The sequence below is a fragment of the Rhinichthys klamathensis genome, unplaced genomic scaffold (assembly GCF_029890125.1).
Source record: "Rhinichthys klamathensis goyatoka isolate OS25496 unplaced genomic scaffold, OSU_Roscu_1.1 h1tg000027l_1, whole genome shotgun sequence".
In the NCBI taxonomy this organism is placed as follows: domain Eukaryota; kingdom Metazoa; phylum Chordata; class Actinopteri; order Cypriniformes; family Leuciscidae; genus Rhinichthys; species Rhinichthys klamathensis.
This window is the reverse complement of record NW_026606577.1, coordinates 1265601-1275603: the sequence shown is the minus strand read 5'-3', so window position 1 is coordinate 1275603 and position 10003 is coordinate 1265601.

The following is a 10003-nucleotide window of genomic DNA, read 5'->3' as shown; positions in this document are numbered from 1 at the left end:
ACCACGAAAGCCTGCGGGCCCAGCTCGGTCTCCGCTTGTGAGAGCTCTTCGGCCTCTGCAAAAGCCAGGGCTCACACCCTCCTCTATCGGCTCGAAGTGAACAGAAAAACAACTGATACCAGCTCTCAGTGATATGTGCCGGGTGCCCGCTATGAAAACAGTAACTTTCTCAAATGTTTACAGAACAAGCGGGAACCCAGTGTGCCTGTATCTTTCTCTATTGCTGTTCGATTACATGATAGAAAGTCTAAGGCCTATAAAAGCCGTACAGCAAACCCATCTAATCTGGTGCCTAATACACGCCAAACTAAGACAAAAGTAACAAAAAGTAAGACTGTTAAGTTAGCACTATTAAACATCCGCTCACTTAAAAATAAATCACTTCTAGTCAATGACTTAATGACCACATACAACCTGGATTTTATGCTTCTAAATGAAACTTGGCTAGAAGACAGCTGCAGTTCAACAGTCCTCAATGAAACAGCCCCTCCTAACTTTACTTTTATGAGTGTCTGCAGAGCGGGTAAGAGAGGTGGAGGAGTAGCTGCTCTTTTTAAAGATGTCTATCAATGTAAGCAAACATCATTTGGTAACTACCCCTCTTTTGAATATCTGGGTATTGTGTTAAAAGGTGCCCCACGCATTTTACTTATCATTATTTACAGGCCTCCAAAATACTCTCAAGCCTTTGCTGAGGACTTTACAGAACTGCTATCAACAATTTCCTCAGAGTTTGACTGTTTTGCTATTACTGGAGATTTTAACATTCACATAGATAATGATACAAATATGGCAAAATAAATCAAAACTGTTTTAAAAACTTTTGATCTGATTCAGCATGTACATGGACCCACACACAATCGTGGACACACTCTAGATTTACTTATGAGTAAGGGTTTAAACATCTCATCGATTGTTATTAAGGATGTAGCACTGTCTGATCATTTCTGTATTTTCTTTGATATATTGATCTCTCCTGCCATTGAAGCTAGATCTGTGTCTGCCAAGAAGAGATGCTTAAATGAGAACACTAGTGTGCTATTTATGAAGGCTATATCTTTAAAACCAAGCATATCTGCTGACTCTGTTGATTTTCTCCTTGATTCTTTTAACTTAAAGGTTAAAGGTGTAATAGATTATATTGCACCTGTGAAAGTCAGGAAGAGTGGTAGACAAAAAGCACCTTGGAGAAACTCAACAGCTGTGCAAAATATGAAAAGAATATGCAGAAAAACAGAGCGCATGTGGCGAAAGACAAAACTTGTAGTCCATTATAACATCTACAAAGACAGCATCCATGTTTTTAATATTGAACTAGGCAAAGCTAGACAGACTTTCTTCTCAAATATTATAAACAGCAACTTAAACAACACACGCACTCTTTTTGCTACTGTAGAGAGACTGACAAACCCCCCAAGCCAAATTCCCAGTGAAATGCTCTCAGACGGCAAGTGCAGTGAGTTTGCTTCTTTCTTCTCTGAGAAAATTAAGAATATCAGAAAGGTGATCAGCACATCATTGAGCCGCACTGGGGTCAGACAGATCAGACCACAACCTGAGAAAGTAGTTACTATGTCTGTTTTCGAAGAAATTGATGGCAAAATTTTGGAAGAAACCGTACAGCACCTTAAAACATCAACCTGCGCCCTTGACACACTTCCCACATCTTTTTTCAAAAGTGTGTTAAACAGTTTAGAAGCAGATCTCCTAAAAGTGGTTAATGCCTCACTTCTTTCTGGTAGTTTTCCAAACTCCCTGAAAACTGCAGTTGTCAAGCCCCTCCTGAAAAAGAGCAATCTGGACAAGACTATATTAAGCAACTATAGACCGATCTCAAATCTTCCTTTTATAGGCAAGATCATTGAAAAAGTTGTCTTCAATCAGCTGAACAAATTCTTAATCTCGAATGGATACTTTGACAATTTTCAATCTGGTTTCCGATCGCATCACAGCACAGAGACAGCTCTCATAAAGATAATAAACGATATTCGCTTAAATACTGATACAGGGAAATTATCAGTGCTGGTACTACTCGACCTCAGTGCTGCATTTGACACTGTCGATCACGACATACTTCTTGACAGGCTGGAAAACTGGGTGGGGCTTTCCGGGATAGTCCTAAAATGGTTCAGGTCATACTTAGAAGGGAGAGGTTATTATGTGAGTATAGGAGACCATAAGTCTGAGTGGACGTCCATGACATGCGGAGTCCCTCAAGGCTCAATTCTTGCACCACTCCTGTTGAACCTATATATGCTCCCAATGAGCCAAATAATGAGAAAGAACTGAATCTCTTACCACAGCTATGCAGACGACACACAGCTCTACTTAGCCCTATCGCCTAACGATTACAGCGCCATTGACTCCCTGTGCCAATGCATTGATGAAGTAAACGGTTGGATGTGCCAAAACTTTCTTCAGTTAAACAAAGACAAAACTGAAGTCATTGCGTTTGGAAACAAAGATGAAGTTCTCAAGGTGAATGCATACCTTGACGCTAGGGGTCTAACAACTAAAAATCAAGTCAGGAATCTTGGTGTGTCTCTAGAGTCAGACCTTAGTTTCAGTAGTCATGTCAAAGCAATAACTAAATCAGCATACTATCATCTGAAAAATATTGCAAGAATTAGATGCTTTGTTTCCAATCAAGACTTAGAGAAACTTGTGCATGCTTTTATCACCAGCAGGGTGGATTATTGTAATGGACTCCTCACTGGCCTTCCTAAAAAGACCATAAGACAGTTGCAGCTCATACAGAACGCTGCTGCCAGGATCCTGAGCAGAACCAGAAAATATGAACACATCACACCAGTCCTCAGGTCTCTACACTGGCTCCCAGTTACATTTAGGATTGACTTTAAAGTATTATTACTGGTATATAAATCTTTTAATGGGCTAGGACCTCAATATATTGCAGATATGCTCACTGAATATAAACCTAACAGATCACTCAGATCATTAGGATCACATCAGCTAGAAATACCAAGGGTTCACTCTAAGCAAGGAGAGTCTGCTTTTGGCTATTATGCCAGCCGCAGCTGGAACCAGCTTCCAGAAGAGATCAGATGTGCTCCTACAGTAGTCACATTCAAATCCAGACTCAAAACACATCTGTTTAGCTATGCATTTACTGAATGAGCACTGTGCCACTGTTCGTCCGACTGTTTTTACTGTACTTTATTTTTTATTCTAAACTGTTTTAATTATTCTTATTTGTTTTGATTTTTTTAATTTCTTCTATGTAAAGCACTTTGAATTACCATTGTGTATGAAATGTGCTATATAAATAAACTTGCCTTGCCTTGCCTTAACTGGGACGTGCGCTTAAATCGGTTGCGGAGACTCTTTTCTCTATTTGTTACGGTGAAATCACAAAACAAACTGCACACAAACGTGTCCCTGCTTGATATACAACCACTGATAAATATAATCGGTTTTGATGAGTAAAAAAAAAAAATATACGAGTGCGGATTAGAACCCAGAACCTCTGACACGCTTGGCAAAAGTTCTGCCACTCGACCATTAAAATACATTCATAAAATAATCGGATCTATGTATTTGTCCACGTAGAAAATTCTCGCCACTACAACATATTAGATCTCATTAAACACGACAGATGAAACCCAATGTAGGCTACTTATTAGATCGCATTAAACACAACAGACGAAACCCAATGTACTATCTAAATCGATTGCTGGACATCGTAATGTTTGTACATAGCCTACGTCTGATTTATGATTTAACATTGTATTAGCAACACACACACACACACGCACCTGTCCCACTCTAAGCCACTATGCCACTATATCACAGGGAAACGCTGCGTGAAACTTTGCGCGTTAAGTTCATATTCTGAGTCCATCTGCTTGCCTGTAGTAATATAATAGCCTGCAGCCTTCTCAATAAGGTGCGATTTTTTTTTTTTTTATGTCACTGTATTAGTCCATTAAGCAACGTTAAGCACTTTATATTCCAGCAATCCTGAAGTATTGAGGGAAACCCTTGTACTGAAGCAGGTCGCCGCGATGTAAAGTTAACAAATACACTTACATTTCTATAAATGTGTTTTTATGAATGTATGGCTTGCTCTAACTGTTGCTCGGTCTTCGTCAACAACACGCGCTTTTGCACCCCCTGCTGGTGAGCTCGACTAGCAGCAGATGGGGGTTATGCTCGGTAATCTACTGCTTTTCCTGCAGTTCCTGGATGTCAGTGTTGAATTTACTGTTGAATTTGAACCACTGAATTTGTGGAAGCGAATTTGTGAAGCGAAATAAAATGGACCGAAAATTGCCTGTTGAATATTATAGGTTGTATTTTTAAAAAGTTTAAATATTTTAGAAGTGAAATATGAAGGGTGAATATGGATTATTGAATTTTTAATAATGAAAATGTGTTTGAAATATTTTGAATTGAAATATTCACAGCTTAAATATTCAACCATGTCGAATTTGAGCCAATAAAATATGCAAGTCCTAAAAATATAATGCATTAAAATGCAAGCATGGTTAATGCAATGCATATTTTTGTCAAGTAGTGCAATTCAACAGGCTTTTTGTTTCAAAAACATTTGGCATTATTTTACTTCCATACAGGATGACTCTCGAAGGAGAGGAGGCCTGACACATATAGTTAGAACAGCTAGCTCGACTACCACTAGAGCTCAGGGAGCGAGGGGCCTGAAAACCCCTCATCAGAGAGGCTCTGCAGCTCTGCTGTCTGCGTGGAGGCCTCAGCAGGATGACTCTCTTAAGGGAGAGGAGGCCTACCATACCTTTTAAGAACCAGCTAAGCTCTAGCTATGCACAACACAGAGCTGAAGAAGCGAAGGGCCTCAACACAACTCTCTGAATTAAAGAGAGAGGCCTCTTCCCTATGCAGAGACCAGATCTATCTGCATGAGACTCTGGAGGATGGAGGCCTCAGCATGACAACTCTCAAATGAGAGGAAGCCTACGGCATCCTAATGTGCTCAGAAATATGGCCGCTGGAGACATACTCAGCATAACGACCCTAAACTAAAGGGGAGTTCTGGAGTCTGCATTTGGGGAGGCATATGAGGGAGGCTAACACTGCAAGCCTGTCACCTTAACACACCTGCCTATACTGGGAGTATAGAGGCGCAAATTTCATGGGGCCCTGGTAAAAACTCAACCCGAGGTGAAGTACTCTGCGTAACGACCCAGGAGAACCAGGGGAGTACTAGGCTTACTCGGTGGCTATCCATGAAATGGAGCTCTCTATAGAAATACCATGCTAACTAGGGGAGTACTAGCCACGTTTCTTGGAAAAACAACCTCATGGAGGCTCTTGTAGGGCCTTACCACATGACGCCATCCTAAAGGGAGGTGATCTGACCACCGTCTCGAATTTAGAGATGTATATCGCCTCCACAGAGCTATGGGGAGCGGAGGCCTCAGCAGGGAGACTTTAAAGAAGAGGAGGCCTGCCATACTCACACTAAGTGGTCTTAGACTATTGGTTTCTATTTGTGAGAAAAACAACTAAATTAGATAAATCCAGCTCAGAGCCCGAGAGCCGAAGGGCCAAAAAACTCTCTGCCATTTAAGAGAGTGACCACTTATCTACCTCTACCTGCAGCAGGGCCGGGCTGCCTGCATGGGGCTCTAAGGCCGGAGGCCTCGGCATGATGACTCTCGCATGAGGGGAGGCCTGCGAACGTTCGTTTTAACTGGAGGAGGCACCTAGTGCCAACTACTCTGTCAACGGCGCTGTGAGGCTACAGGGGTTGTTTCTCACTATGATCGGGGCTTTTTCTTTCTTTTTTTGTCACACAAAAAGGGCTTGAGCCACACCGTCAGAATGGATTATCATCATCGGTCCAGCTCGTTGGGCCTGATGTTATGGGCGAAGGGGGAAAGAGGAAGAGGAGGGTGTGGTGTATAGCGGTGGCGCGCTCCATCACCTCCACCAGCTCTGCATACACGGGGCAGGGGGGGCTGGGCAGGTTCAGCCCTCTCGGCATCATTACCCGCTTCAGCCCTTAGAGCACTGGCTGCTGGACCAGAGGATGCATCAGAGAGCGCATCCCCCCGTCCAGCAGCTCGTTCTCGTCAGCCGACGACGAGTGTGAGAGATTCACCCCTCTCTTAAATTTGTCGGCAGGGGCGGCTGGCCAATAGAGGGCGCTAGGGCGGAAAAAAAGCACTGGAAAAATCGATTTAAGAGGGCAAATATGGTCCCTTACCAAAAAAGGAGTGACTGCAGAGAGGGGGTACGCAGAAGGATGTTAAAGGGGTCATATAATGCCATTTCATACAAGTTAATTTGATTCTTTAGGGTTTAAATGAAGTTTGTAATATACTTTAATTAAAAATTATCATTAGTATTGTAAGAAAACGTGGGGTGGTGATGGCGCAGTGGATAAGACACATGCCTTTGGTGTGAGAGACCCGGGTTCGAATCCACTGTGAGACACCAATGTGTCCCTGAGCAAGACACTTAACCCCTAGTTGCTCCAGAGGCGTGCGACCTCTGACATATATAGCAATTGTAAGTCGCTTTGGATAAAAGCGTCAGCTAAATGAATAAATGTAAATGTAAAACACTAATTTTACCTGGTCAAAAACAGCTCTGTTTTCAGCACGCCGTTTCAGTGCATATGCCTTTAAATGATAATGAGCTTTTCTCACTCCGCCCCTCTGTTCTGCGGGCGTTTTGGTATAACACACGTGGAGTGTTGCCTTGACAACAGTTGAGGGTATATTTTGGAGAAAGAATGGCAGCGGGAGTCTCTGAGGACACATCTGTGCAACCGTATCAGTTTGAACCGGAGTCGGACCCGGAACAAGACGACGGCCGCAAAGAAGTTCGACAATTAAGGCTCGAACAGGACGTTTCTGAATGGTTGGTTAACTTAATGTCACTTTGATCTATCTTTGTATGTACTGGCAGGGTAACGTTAGAGTAACTTAGTGAGATGTACGAACGCTATGTGTTTACTGATGTATACGTACTCAGTTTGTAATAACACAATAACCACAACGCGTTGTTCATTATAAACGTGGGATTGTGAATTATATTGAGAACGTCGTACATAGAAAACATGCCGTAATGTACCCTGAGTGTAAACCTTAGCCACATTCATCGTGAAGCGTGCAAGCGATTTGCAAAGATTAATATAAAGGTTAATAAAATTTTACACTCACTTCTTCTGGAGGTGCAGCAGGGACACGAATAGTTGGTACCGATTCTTTTTTCAGGAGCAGCTTCTTAGCAAAACCAGCTTTATGCTGATCCTCGTTTATAAAGCAGTCTGGAGAGAAAAGATTCGCAAATCGCGCAAACATGAAAGCATTGACGTTGCTCGTGGGGAATATTTCCTTTGAAAACAAAACTCAGCCACTGTGTCTTCAGCGTTTCGGATTTAGGAACATCAAAATGACTGTGTTCGTTATTACACCCAAGAACAGGACACCACAATCGCTTAGACGCCATTCTGCTCCAGCGTATCAACAATGACGGACTATGATGACAGCTCGCTCAGGGCAGGGAATATACGTTCTTTGGCGGGGATGTGTTGAAACGCTGCTGTCAATCAACAATTGTGGGAGGGGCGTCTGATCGTGTAACGTCACACGGTCGAACGGGTCGATTTGAGACTGGAAAAACATATAAGGAGATTAAAACAAAAACACTGGATGGATTTTTGTCATTATATGATGGTTGTGTACAGGCACTGCCAACACACATTTCAGTACAATCAACTTGAAAAAGTGCATGTACCATTATATGACCCCTTTAAGAATTTAAACATTTTAACAGTGGAAAATGTGCTTATGGTGTAATATATCCTCTTAACCAGCGCCCCATTTTTTGAGAATTTTCTGAAAATGACATACCCAAATACAAATGTCTGTAGCTCTTAAACCCTATGGTCCACATTCATAACTCTGATCTTTTTTTAAACTAGACACTTGAAACTTTGTTACCCAAGAGTCATTATTACTCAAAGTAGCATAGGAACAGAGTAAAACAAGGTAAAATTTACATGAATGTGACTCACGATTTCTTTTAATTAACTTCACTTAGGGAAAAAATGATCAGACTTTTATGTTAAGGGCCTGAAAACACCATAAAGATAAAATTGAATGTCTGACCATGTTTAGATTCAAATTTGAGGATGATACTCCCAAAAATGTAGTTTCTGTAAGCTTTTATTCAAGAAAAGTATAGGCGTCCTTTCCAAAATGCAATTTGGAGACTCCAAATGGACACCTGGCACCCAAACACTTTACATAGGGAGTAAACACTATAGGTCTGCAACAACAATTCAGAACTGTTATGCCCTTCAAACCACACAAGAAAAAAACGATTTCAGCACAACATTTGAACATTTTACCAAAATTATCTTTATTTTGAACAATTCTAATAGCAAAAACAGTGATTTCTCACTACATGTATAGACATTGCAGAAGTGTTCATTTTCCAACTAATGTATAAAATATATAAAAAGAAAAACATAAATGTTTTAGAACATTTGTAATTACAAACGTGGTTTTTACCCAAATAAATTGCAATAAACTGATACTTATAATGAATATCCTATTACTTCCTGTTGCTCTTCGTCATTTTCTGCAAAAAAACCTTCAAATCTCTTCTGTAGTCGACGATCCATGATACAGATGCTCAGATATAAGCTTTAGAGTAAATCCGTGCATTTATGCAAGCTCCATGTGTCAAAACATCGCGTTTATGTGTCTGTTTACATTCTGGTCGGCTAACTATGTGTGTGCGTGCTGCGCGCGTGGCGAAAGCGCACATGTGAATGAAAACTTTGCGCAGTTGAATTTGACGAATGTGCTTGCATGAACTGTCTATCACTGCAATCGATTTTAGTTGGCTAATACTCCCATCAATCAAAACGTAGCTCAAAGGACATTGGATAGCATTATCCAGGCTTTTATCCAGTCGAAAGCCCAGCTGCGCGATGGACAGCGCGCTCAGCCTGTCAGGGACTCTCTTACTGTTTTGGTCTGTAACAGAGCCTGTGATTGAAGGAGAGAGAAGTAGGATGTATCATTCGATCCGGAAGAGTCTAAACTGCGGGGGTGAGATGGCTTTTGAGTGTTGGAATATGGATTAGAATCGATATTTCTTTCAAAATGAACATGATGCGAACTCTATCTCGAAAACGCTCATGAAAACAAAGGAGGATATTTCATTTTTTTCCCCTATTTTTCGTTGTTTTGGATTAAAAAGTGGGATGCATTTTGAAGAGTGGACCCTTACATTGAAATGTATGCTGTTGTTTCTTGGATTCTTCCGAACTGATCTGAACCATACGAGATGAAAGATGAGTATAGCGGTTCATTTTGCTCATTTTCAAATGAGCAGTCCTTTTGCATTTTATTTAACCCTTTCCTCTCTGGTGTATTGATTGCAAAAACAAGTCTAGAACATGGTTCTTGAGTGTTTTAGCTTTCAAATGATGCATAGTTTATGATAGTCAGATGAATATTTGTTATAAAACAAAGCTTAAAAAAGGTAATAAAAGTATAGCCACGCCCTCGACGGCCCGCTCGCGGGCCGATGCGGGTTAAGAAGATATACATTTAAATATAGTATGGACCACTTTCATGATAGTTTGGTTCCTTTACCTGTTTATCTTCAATAACACCTTAAGCACACCTCACACAAAGATGCATATATAGACATACTGTACATGCAGCCTTGCTTAACAAACTGGGGATTTTCCTTTGACTTCATTTCTTCAGAAATTGATCAAATTACATTAAGTACAGACCAACACTTTAACCAAAACCCTAATGCTAAAAAAAAAACAATGTGTTTTAGGTTTTTTTTGGATATGTGTCTGCTTTTCAATCCTCCATAAGCACTAACCTGCACCCACACACAAACACAGTGGAGCTATTATTACCCTGCAGCTATTATTGGATGACTGACATCTTAGCAGTGAATCAAAACCAAAGAGGAGGATGAATGAGGAACTTCCTCTTGGACCATGTCTGACATGTCCTTG